Consider the following 12,761-nt stretch of genomic DNA (forward strand, 5'->3'; position numbering starts at 1 on the left):
TGCTGCATGTTGTGGATGTTTCAGTTTTATCTGCTAGCTTTACCCAAATGAAGTTACACTGCAAAGACCAATTAGGAGAGTGAAAACTACACCTTCACCTCAAAGTAACATCATCTAATAAATTATTCCATGTTACTGTTCTCTAGACACCAGTTAACTGCAACCAAGTCATAGCCTTATAACAATCACATTAAAAAAAAAATTCTCATCTATAAAATATTGTGAGTTAAGATAAATTAGTAATGATTGTAATCATTTCCCTAACATACAAGAGTGTAACATCTGTGAGTTTACTTGTTTTTCCCAATTGCGTGTTTTTTTTCAATAAATCTTTAATGCTTCTTACTCTGTTAATGTACTCTATGAATCTTCCACTCCATTGACTACTGTACATCTTTACACCAGTGATGATCGAAAAGGGTTAGTACGAATTATCTACTTAGCAAATTGCGAACAAATGAAAATATATCACAATTTAATAGAAAGATTAATAAGTTATAACCAAATGACAGAACGTTGAAATAAAAGACTAATCACCAGAATATATATAGAACAAGCCCCCATTACAGGTAACAGTACTATGACATTTAATAAAAACAGAGAAACTAGTGGTCTTAAAACTTCATTGATGAGCTCGGTCACAATTTCCAAAAATCATGAAACTCAAGGTAGTGTTCCAAAGCAGCAAGCCTCGATTTCTCACAGACAAGCGATCCTCAGTAACACAAAATCAGGAATATTTTAACAATGTTAAACAATATAAACAGGGCCTTGAATAGGCTGGTTTAAAATTAAATACATATATTTTCCACACCTACTTAAGTATATAAAAGCTGATGTGTTTAATATTGCTAAAATATTTCTGATTTTTTTGCTACCGAGGACCACTTGTCTGTGACTAATAAAGGCTTGTTGCTTTTTACCACTACCTGGGTGGTTTACCTTCATATAGTTGAAACCACATCCTTCGAATGTGCAGATACGTGAACCGTTTCCGCAAAATCTGCCCCACTGACTTCCCTAAAGTTAAAAAAAAAAAAAAAAAAAAAAACAGCAAAAGTTGACATTTTCGATCGCTCCACAGCTGAAACAACTGCTACCATGGCTCAAAAAGGAGGCGAGATTTTGTTGTGAATTTGCAGTTTTCATGCAGCAGTTTCGACGATGTGTCTGTCGGACTTATGAAGGTAAACCTACCTATCATGATTTTTGGAAATTATTGTGACTGAGCTCATCAACAAAGTTTTAAGAGGACTAGTTTCTCTATTTTTTATCTTTTTCCTCAATACTCCTGGTGAAGATGGAACTAGACAGATTCCTGTGCTTGCTCATTTTTTTATAGTACTAAGAGATTTGCTACAAAATCTGGTAAAGATTTGAGTTCTTAAAGACACTCCTACAAACACAGCTGCCCTTACTCAACATAGGACAGATGCAAAGTTTATGAGAAAGAAACACTTGCATCATAGTCATTCCATTTATTTTAGGGAAAAGCACATAGTGTGCCACGATTAGCAGAGGGTCTAACCCATTTTTATTTTTAACAGCACATGCCCTACCGTCTTGTTCTTCACACATACAAGGCTGATAATTAGTTTCCCTAAATTAATGATAAATAGATTTACAGCAGAATGCCAGAACTCCCAGTCCATGGGGTATATGATAAAAGTGGAGGAGGAGGCCCATGGGTAGAAGGGAGGCAGCCAATACTGCCGCAGTAACTTATCTCCTACCTCTTCAATTACTAAGTTGAGTTGCTCACACAATGGTACTATGTTCATCACGGGAATTACAGCTGTTGAGTTACTTGCTACACACAGGAGAGTACTAAAGCAGTAACAGACATTTTCCACAAAAAGCTAAATCTTACCCTGCCAAACTTACTCTCCGCTTGATTTTGCACGGTTTTGTAAGCTTGAAAATATATATGCACAAATATTAAGTGGCTACCTCTCATAAGCCCTTGGCTGACATGTTCTCAACGAACATAGGCAAAACAGCTGCTACCCTGGTCGAAAGTACTCCAAATGGAAACCCCAACTCACTGCTAGTGTCAGAAAGTACAGTTTTGTACCTACCATAAATGTAGATGTCCGATAGGTATGCATCTGCAGTCCTAACATATGGGTTTGTCCTGCCTCAGGCAGCCCTTCGGTCGGCCGGATTCCAAAGTCTGGGTCCGGCCTCGGCTGATGTCGCACTTCACCTGACGTCATAGCTGCTGTTTATTAGGGTATAAAGGCATCAGCCGACGCCATTTTCCTCAGTGTTTCTTGCCCCAGATGCCAGGTGCCCTCTAGGAAGGCTAAATTTGGATAAATGCAAATAATTCCAAACAGTAGAGAGCAAACAAAATAAGAATACATATACATACATATATATATATATATATATATATATATATATATATATATATATATATATATACACATACATATATACAAAAAAATACACCATAATAGATTCCCCCAGCTAGCTAAAAGAGGGGTAAATACCCTAGGAATACCACAGAGGGGAAGGAGGGTGGGTAATCCTGACTGCAGATGCAAACCTATCGGACATCTACATTTATGGTAGGTACAAAACTGTACTATGTCCTTCAAGGATGCATCTGCAGTCCTAACATATGGGTAGAATACCATAGCCAAACTGGGGGGAGGAGGCACTAAGATAAAGATGGTGTAGTTAAGATCTCTTGCAAAACAGCAGCTGCAAAACCTGCTCGGGATCTAGAATATAAGGGAAGATTATAATGCTTGGCAAATGTATGCACGGAGCTCCAAGTAGCAGCTTCTAAAATGTCTTTGGTAGCCACTCCTCGTAGGAAAGCTGTAGTGGTGGCTGTAGCTCTTGTGGAATGAGGCGTGATATTTTCAGGAGTTGTCTTTCCATGAAGAGAGTAGCAAAATCGAATGCAATTTCCTATCCATTTTGAGATTGTCTGTTTTGAAATTGCTTTTCCTTGCATTCCTGTTGTATATGCTACCAGAAGCTGGTCAGTTTTTCTGCTGGTCTTAGTTCTGTCCAGATAGTAGCGTAATTGTCTGTGCACATCCAAGGTATGTAGTAGTCTTTGCCCCCTGTTCTGTGGGTTGGGGAAGAATGTAGGTAAATGAATCGCTTGGTTCAATGATACTCTGGAGACCACTTTTGGCATAAAGGTAGGGTTAGTTCTCAGAGACTCTGTCCTGATGGAAGATAAGGAAGGGTTGTACTGCCATTAATGCCTGTAACTCAGATACCCTTCTTGCTGAAGTGATTGCTAGCAGGAAAGCAGTTTTCCAAGACAAGAACTGTAATTCTGCTGTTGCTGCTGGTTCAAAAGGAGGAAGTGTTAACCTTTCCAGCACAAAGTTGAGATCTCATGTAGGTAAAGGTGGTTTCCTTGGAGGATTTACATTTTTGATTCCTCTCAAGAACTGCCTGAGTAGAGGATGAGAGAAGACAGGAGGATCCATGTTGTATTCTGCTGAAATTGCTGATGCATGAATCTTAATGGAGGAGTAAGACGGGCCATTGTGGAACCGTTCTGCTAAATATTCCAGGACGTGTGCTATGTTTGCCAATGAGACATTTTCTCCCTTTGCTGCACTCCAAATGAGGTATCTTTTCCACTTGGCTGAATAAGTCTTCCTTGTGGAAGGTCTGCGTGCCTCCAGGATAATGTCCTTAACCCTCTGGGATAAACCTGGGTTATTTTGTTTTATGCAATATTCCAAGCAGCTAGCTGCAGTGTTTTCAAGTTTGGATGTAGGATCTTGTAGTTGCCCTGTGTTAGAAGTAAGGGGCATAGAGGTAGAGGCCATGCGTGTGTCCGAGACATGCTTCTCAGTAGCGGGTACCAATGTTGTCTCGGCCAGTCTGGAGCTATCAGGATTACCCTTGGCTGATCCTCTCTGATCTTCAGTAGAACTTTGTACATCAAGGGAAGAGGTGGAAATGCATATGCTGTCAGGTTTTTCCAGCTGAAGGAAAGGGAGTCCACCCTCCAAGCAAGTGGGTGGTATGCTCTTGTGTAGAATTTCTTCAATTGGTGGTTGTGTGGGGAGGCGAACAGGTCTATCTCTGGAAGTCCCCATTTCTTTGTTATGGCTTTGAAGATATCTGGATGCAGCATCCATTCGTGAGCATCCGTGGTAGTTCTGCTTAAGGTGTCTGCTAGAGAATTTTCTTTTCCTGGTACAAATCTGGCCTGAAGTTGAATGTTGAGATTCAGGGCCACATTCCACAGGTCCATTGCCATCCGGCATAGAGGATATGAATGTGTACTTCCCTGTTTGTTGATGTACCACATGACTGTGGTATTGTCGGTCCTTATCAGCAGATGACCCCGTTGAAGGAGTGGTCTGAATGCCTGGATCGCATTTTTCACTGCCAGCATCTCCTTTAGATTTGTGTGTAGATTCAGCTGGTCTTGGGTCCATAAGCCTTGAATACACTTGTCCACCATGTGTGCCCCCCATCCTAGGTCTGAGGCGTCCGTGGTGATCTGGCTTGGATGAGGTTTGTGGAAAGGCAAGCCTCTGTTCCACTGACAGGCCTGAGCCCACCACAGGAATTCTTGCTTCAGGCATGGAATTATTGGAATCTGGGCTTCCAGACTGTGCTTGTGTTGAGACAATACATTCCTTAGGTACCATTGTAGTTTTCTCATATGTAGCCTGGCATGTGGAACCAATATTATGCATGATGCCATGTAGCCCAGGGCTTACAGGACTTTCCTTGCAGTAAGCCGAGTTTGTGTAGTTAATGTCATGAAGTAGGCTGGTAGTTGCTTTTGTTTTTCTTCTGTGAGAAAAGCCATCTGAGTTGATGTATCCAGTTCTGCACCCAAGAATGTTATGCTTTGGGATGGTACTAGTCTTGACTTTTGCATGTTGACTGTGTATCCCAAGGCTTGCAACAGTTGTATGACATTTTCCAAATCTTTTGTTAATTTTGCCTTGTTGTCCGCTTGTATTAGGCAGTCGTCCAGGTATGGGTAAATTTGAATTCCCTGAAGCCTGCAATGAGCAATTACTGATGCCAGGCATTTCGTGAATACTCTGGGCGCAGTAGATAAGCCAAAAGGCAATGCTGAGAATTGATAATGCTCTGATCCTGCAAGAAATCTGAGGTGTCTTCTGCAATCTGGTCGTATAGGGACATGCAGGTATGCCTCCTTGAGATCTAGAGTCACCAGCCAAGACTCCTTGCCCAGCATGGGAAGAAGCTGCTGGAGGGTCAGCATTTTGAATTTTGGAACAATGAGGTATGTGTTCAGTGCGGACAAGTCTAGAATAGGTCTCCATTGATTTTCTTTTCTTGGTACAAGGAAAAGCCTGGAGTAAAATCCTTTGCCTTGTTCCACAGGTGGTACCTCTTCTATAGCTCTCATCCTTAGTAAGTTGTTGACTTGTCTTAGAGCGTCTGTTTATTTGGCTTGGTGGTAGGTTTGGCATTCCTCTCTTTTTTGGTAGAGTGTGGAAGTGAAACCTGTAGCCCTTGTCTATTGTTTGTAAAGTCCATTTGTCTCCTGTAATGTAATGCCAGTTGTCGGAGAATAAGGCTAGCTTTCCGCCCAAGGGTGCTTCCAGTTGTTCCCTGGGAGGCAGAACTAGAGCCAAGTCATTGTGTCTGCCCTGTGGAAGTGGTTGTAGTTGAATCTGTGGCAGTATTTCTCTGGTTGGTAGGTTGCCACTGACGTTCCCTGTAGGCACCCCTAGATTGACCTCTGCCTCTGGGGCGTCTATTTCTGCCTCTCTGGGCTCTGGAGTTGTCTGGAAAGGACCAATTCTTCGAAGGCCAATTTCGGCTAAACCTCGGAGGTTGGACCTGTAAGAAATCCTTGACTGTTTGGACAGATTTTGCTTTTTCTTCCACCTTCTTTAGAACCTCCTGTGCAGGGGAGCCAAACAAACTTTGTTTCTCCATGGGAGCATCTAGAAGTTTTGACTTGACATGGTCTGGTAAGGATTGTTCTTTTAACCAGGCATGCCTTCGAATCACTGTACCAGTCATAGCTGATCTAAAGGAAGCCTCCAGTGCATCATAGCCACATTTTAAGGAATGGTTACTGACCTGCTGAGAGTTATGTACCAAATCCTGAAGGGACTTGCGATCTAAAGGTTCAGGAGAAGTCAGTTTTTTGTTTATCTGGTCTAACAAAAATTCCTGGTACTGAATCATGTGAAATTGACAGTTCAAGGCCCTGGCCGAAAGAGTAGCAGAAGTATAAACCTTTTTACCCCATCTCTCTAATGCTCTAAATTCATTTTCAGAGGGAAGAGGGTTTTTGGCAGAAGCAGCTGCCACACCTTTAGGGCCCGGTGAAATGGTTTCAGGGTCTGCAACAGGAGCCTTATACAAATGGTAATGTGTATCCGGGACCCTGTAATATCTGTCTGGTTTGGCAGGGGCCGGAGGAAGAGAATCAGGGGCAGTACAGGCATCATTATATGCATCAACAACTGTTAGTACTGGCGGAATGGCTAAAGGCCTATGCTGTGGTAAGTGTAAAAAGGTCCTAAGCCTTTTCCTTGAATCTGAAAAATCCTGGCCCTGCCATTGGAAGTGCTCCCTCATAGCATGCAAAGTTTCCCCAAAGGAAAATTCTTCAGGAGGAGAAGCAGAAGGAATGGAGTCTTCTGCATCAGAAGACTCATAAGGAGAATATGGGCCTTCGTGAGGGTCTGAAATGTCTGAGTCATCTGAGGTGTAATCTGTAGAGACAGGTTCAGGGGGTTCAGCCCTAGGCCTCTTGTCTGGAGGGGGCTGAGAGGCCCTGTCTGGGTGAGGTTGGGATCCCCTGATCAAAGAAATGAGATCCTCAGCCAGGCTGAGCATTAGGGAACTAGAGGTAGGCCTATGTGAAGGAGTTTTAGCAGGTAAGGCCTTAGAAGATTTAGCCGCTTTAGCCCTGGCAAAGGCCTTGATAGACATAGAAGCAGGGGGTCTAGCAGCCCCACGTGCAGGGGTAGATATGTCTAAAGGAAGTGTCTGACAAATCCTGGGTGCCTGCTTCTGTAGCAGTAAATTCAGTAGCAGATTCAGCCATGCTCTGTGAGGCCTCGGCTATCGGAGGCATGTTTTCGGCCGAAGGAAGAACCGAGGACTCTGTTTCAGCCGAAACAGAGACACTCGCGGTTGGCCTAACCGTGGTTTCAGCCGAAACCGCGGGCCGCGAGTGTCGGTCCTTTTCCTTGCGCTTTTTAGCTAATTGTGTAGTCGGAGTCTCAGACGGCATTTTATATGCAAAAGCGGGACCAAAAAACTCTTTGGCAAACTCCGACCGACGTCTAAGCTTCCGTCGGTTGAAGGAAGCACAGGCTAGACAAGCTGATACGTCGTGGTCTGGGCCTAAGCAAGGAAGGCAGTAAGAGTGGAAATCCTTAGGAGGTATTTGTTTCCCACAAGTTAAACAATTATTTACTTTGTCTGACATCGGCTGAGGCAAGAAAGAGTCCCCAACAGGGTACTTAGCTTTTTTAGAAGTCTTCGGTAGTAGAAATCTCTGGATCTGACCGACCGGCACTTGCGAACAGCTTCTGCTTCGGGCACCGCGGCAAGAAAGACTGAGGAAAATGGCGTTGGCTGATGCCTTTATACCCCAGCAGCTATGACGTCGGGTGAAGTGCGAAATCAGCCGAGGCCAGACCCAGACTTTGGAATCCGGCCGACCGAAGGGCTGCCTGAGGCAGGACAACCCATATGGTTAGGACTGCAGATGCATCCTTGAAGGACATCCAAGTTTGCTCACTCCCATCTAATCTCGACTTCTGTACGCTTCACCTATTTTTACCAACCTAAAGAAAACTAACCTTAACAAACTAGCAACTTCCTATAACAACATTGCCAGATTCGCTACTGGCAATCCCTTTAGAACCCACCACTGTTTTAATCTTAGGCAACTAGACTGGCTGGAATTCCAAAACCATCTGATAATACCCCAACTCACGATTGCCCACAAGATATTTTACCAACCCAATAAAACCCCTATACTCTCCAAGCTCTTAATCCCCTACAAAAATCTGAATTCCCTACGTTCTTCTAGCAAACTCCTCACTAGCATAACAAAGTCTAATAATATGGCTGGTGACTCTCTGTTTACTAACACAGCAGGAAAAAAATGGAACCTGCTACCCAATGAACTAACTCTAATCACATCCTTGCCACTCTTTAAACAAAAACTTAAACACCTCCAAATGCACTGGTTATGCCCTTGTAGTAACCCTGACTAACCACCCTCTTCACACCTGTTTCTTCCTCTTCCAACCAAACTTCCAAACATTTTAATGCTTAGTCATGTAAGCAAGATTGACACTGTTTAAACTAACTTACTGCTGAAATCTTTCCACCTGATGTGAATACTTGCACGATTCTTACTGTGTTACATTTGTTTTTGCTTTCTTAAGTGTAAATATTTTTACTGTTGCTTTTCTCAAATGTTAATATCTTTAGTATGTAATAATTACTTGTATGTTTCTCTATTTTTTATTAATCCTTTATTTACCATGTAAGAATATTTCATACTTTTTATATCTGTTTGGAGCTTTTCTCCCCGGGCCTCTACTAAAAATGGAAATATATCCAGCTAGACTAGCCTGGTTAACAAATGTAAAATAAAATAAATAAAAGGAACCAGACTTGACGAGGCCAATAGAGTGCAATGAGGATCACTTTGCTTCTCAACCGTTGAGCTTTTTTTCAAAAACTGGAGTATTAGGGGAATGGGAGAAAAGGCATAAAGCAGTCCTGGGGGCCAATTCTGGAGAACGGCATCTCGCACAGACTCCACCTGAGGGGGGATTAGGGTGAAGTAGCTGCTGCATTTGTAGTTCGTGGGAGATGCAAACAGGTCGCAGCAAGGCTGATCCCAAAGATGAAAGATCTCCATCGCTATAATGGGATTGAGAGACCACTCGTGAGGCAGGAGAATGCATCTGCTCAGTTTGTCTGCAATCACCGTGGAACTCCTGGGAATGTGCATTGCTATCAGAAGGCGGTTGGAGGTGATCACCCATTGCCATACTCTCATAGCTTCCCGACATAACTGACAGGATCTGCTTCCTCCCATTTTGTTGATGTACCAGAAAACAGACAGGTTTGTCTGGACAGCAATTGTCCCTGATGGAAAGGCAGATTGGAATGCTTGCAATGCTTAAAGCACCGCCCTCAATTCTAGGACACTGATATGTAAATTGCCCTCCAAGGGGAAAAAAGTGCCTTGGACTGTCCTTCCCTGAATATGTCCCCATCCCATCAGGGATGCAGCCGTGGTCACAACGACCTTGGGCTGAGGGGGGAGAAAAAAGGGTGACTATCTCCTGTTCTGGCTTCATCCACCACTTCAGATCTTGCTTGCATTGATTTGTTATGCAGATTGGATGAGACATGGGGTGAGTCAGCAGAGACCACTGTGACACTAGCAGCCATTAAAGCAGCCTCATGTGGAATCTCGCCAGGGGAACTAGGGTGATCATCACTGCCAGTGACCCTAACAGTTGCAAGACCAAGCAAGCTGGGACTATGTTTTGAGACAGTATCACTTCTGCTCTGACCTTAACCTTTGTAGTCTGTGATGAGGTAGAGCAACCAGACAGGATTGCTCTGATGATTTCTAAGTTTTGAGTGGGCACTAGATTTGACTTTTCTTTGTTTACTGAAATGCCAAAGAGCTCTTCCAGTTCCAGAGTGTAGTATAAGGCATGAAGCAGCAGATGCCTGGTGAGGGTAGTAAGGAGCCAAACATCTAAATATGGAAACACCCGGAATCCTTGCAGTCTTAGATGAGCTGCTACCACTATAATGCATTTGAACACCATAGGGGCCGTGGTGAGACTGATGGACAGTGCGCAAAAATGGTAAAGACTGGCTCCCAGCCAGAAGCAGTTGCATCTTCTGTAGAGCTTGTCCACTTTTATGTGGTAATACGAATCCTGAAGATCTATAGAGCACATACAACCGTCTTTCTCCAGAAAAAAGTGCTCATCTAGAATTTTGTCTGTTTAACAAACTTGTTCAAGATACTGAGGGTCTAGAATCAGCCTCCAGTCCCCCTCTTTTTTGCACTAAAAAGAATCTTGAGTAATATCCAGATCCTACTTGGTCTGGTGGGACTCTCTAGATGAATTTTTCTGAGCAACGTTTGCATTTCTTGAGCTGCTGCATCCCTCTGACTGGGAGGAACATTGGGGATTCACCTTTGCGACCTTGGATAAAGATCAAAGGCAACATGGTAACCTATGATAATTATCATCTGCACCCAAGAATCAGATGTTTTTGACTACCAGGCCAAATGGTGCAGAGAGAACCTTCCCCCGACTGCATCCAGAGGTAAGCAATTGGGCCGCTTCTCAGGAGCGCTGACAGGGCTGTTCAGAGAACGAATGTCTGGAACCCTATTCACACTTCTCTGATTCCTGAAATAAGGTCATTGAGGAGTGGGAAAAATGTATGCCTACAGCAGAAAGGGTCTTTCCATACTTTTCACACCTGGCTAATGTGCCTAACTTTTGGGCCAAACGAGGAAGGGTCACAATAAGTGCGTTGACAAAGGAAGATTTGAAGGGGTCCACAAAGCCATACAAGCACATCCAGGCGTGACGTCTCATGACGTCTGCATCCGCTGCTCTGGCCATCCTTTCAGTTGTATGTGCAATCAACCACATGGAGGAGTTAGAGAGATTCTAGGGTCGCAAGCTGGGAGGCAACCTTGTCAGACACTTCTCCTGCTAGGGTTCCTGACAGTTCAGTGATCAGGTCCCTTTGAAGATGGGTATAAATGTGCCAAATAATTCAACGACTGAATGGCAAAGGTCAATGAAGCATAAACCTGCTTCCCTAATCTGTCCATCGTTCGAGACTCTCAGTTTGGAGGACGGACAGTAGTACTCTCTTTCGAGAGTTCCTTCTTTGGGGCCGCTGCCACCAACATAGCATCCGCGGCTAAACCCTTGGACTAGTGGGGTTGTTCCTCGGGGGGGGGGGGGGATCTTCCGGAGAATCAATGCACTTCCTCTTGAACGATCTCTTAAGGGGTGCCTCATCATGGTGAAGGGTCTGAAGAGGACTCCTAACAGAGTACCTTGCAGTAGGTGGTCTTGCAGCTCCTGTGCCTGCTGTCCCAATGTAGTAAACTGTGACAGCTGCGAACCAGAAGGTACACAGATATGACATTCCGACATCAAGGGTGCCAACTATGAGCCTGCTGAGGCGAGTGCCCTCACCATAATCTGAAAGGCAGGCCCACCTGAAGAGGGATGGGAGCCTGAAAAGTACAGTTTTGTACCTACCATAAATGTAGATGTTCAAAGATCCACATTGCTGCAGTCCTGACACTTGGGTAGTCCGCTGTCCCAGTCGGCCCGAATACCAAAGTATAAGGCCGACGTCGGTCAAGGCGCATTAGTCTGACGTCAGGACGTCAGGGTACAAATGTGCGCATGACCGACGTCATTTCCTTAGTCTTTTCTTGCCCCAGATGTCAGAAGACCCTAAAAAGATAAGGCCAAACCAAAAAACAACAACACAGCAAACACCCCTGTACCAAATATATATACACAATATATACAAAGTCAAAAAGGTGCAATCCCACACACACAACCACCCCTAAACACAGAGGGGAAGGAGGGAGGGTAAATTGGACTGCAGCAATGTGGATCTTCGAACATCTACATTTATGGTAGGTACAAAACTGTACTATGTTCTTCATCTCACATTGCTGCAGTCCTGACACTTGGGTAGAATCCCAAAGCAGAGGAAAGGGAGGATGGCAAATCACAAAGAAGCAGGAGCGGACAACATGCCCTGTAAAATAGCAGTGGCAAAACCAGCCCTAGATTTAGAGTAGAGAGGAAGGTGGTAATGCTTAGAGAAAGTATGCACTGAACTCCAAGTAGCTGCCTCCAAAATATCCTTAGTTGCCACCCCCCTTAGAAATGCTGTTGAAGTGGCAGTAGCCCTAGTGGAATGAGGCCTAATCCCAGCTGGAATCTCTTTGCCATGATGGGAGTAACAGAAAGTAATGCAAAACCCAATCCACTTAGAAATAGTTTGTTTTGACACAGGCTTACCCTGAGAACTCAAAGCAAAAGAAACAAACAATTGCTGAGACTGCCTAAAATTCTTAGTCCTGCTTAAATAATAACGTAATTGCCTGTGTACATCTAAAGTGTGCAAAATCTTTTCCCCCTTATTTTGGGGATTTGCATAAAAGGTAGGCAAATGAATAGTTTGGTTTAAAGCCACACTAGAAACCACTTTAGGCATAAAGGAAGGATTAGTACGTAAAGATACCCTATCCTTATGAAAAATCAGGAAAGGCTCAACCGCCATAAGGGCCTGCAATTCAGACACCCTTCTTGCAGAGGTAATGGCTAACAAAAAAGCAGTCTTCCATGACAAATACTTCAATTCAGCAGTAGCTGCAGGCTCAAAAGGTTGTAGAGTGAGTTTCTCCAACACAAAATTGAGGTCCCAAGCAGGAGTAGGAGCTCTACGTGGGGGTCTTATATTCTTTGCCCCTCTAAGAAATTGCTTGAACAAAGGATGAGAAAACAGTGGTGGGTCACAATCATAGTGAGCTGAAATTGCGGCAGCATGAATCTTAATGGAAGAGAAAGACAAACCTTTGTCCAATAACTCAGTAAGATATTGAAGAGCCACACTCAAATTTGGCTCAGACACATCCAAATCCTTTGCTGCACTCCAAAACAAAAATCTCTTCCATTTTTCTGCATACACTTTCCTTGTACTAGGTCTTCTGGCTTCCATAATCACAT

The 12,761-nt window shown here is 43.8% G+C and overlaps 1 protein-coding gene across 1 annotated transcript in view; it reads right to left on the reverse strand.

The window, feature by feature from the left end:
* CENPE (centromere protein E) overlaps positions 1-12,761 on the reverse strand; it is a 3,008,010-nt gene that overhangs the window by 2,161,968 nt on the left and 833,281 nt on the right. The window lies entirely within an intron of this gene.

Source organism: Protopterus annectens, chromosome 2.part1, assembly GCF_019279795.1.
Source record: "Protopterus annectens isolate FY-2018-M chromosome 2.part1, PAN1.0, whole genome shotgun sequence".
NCBI lineage: Eukaryota > Metazoa > Chordata > Ceratodontiformes > Protopteridae > Protopterus > Protopterus annectens.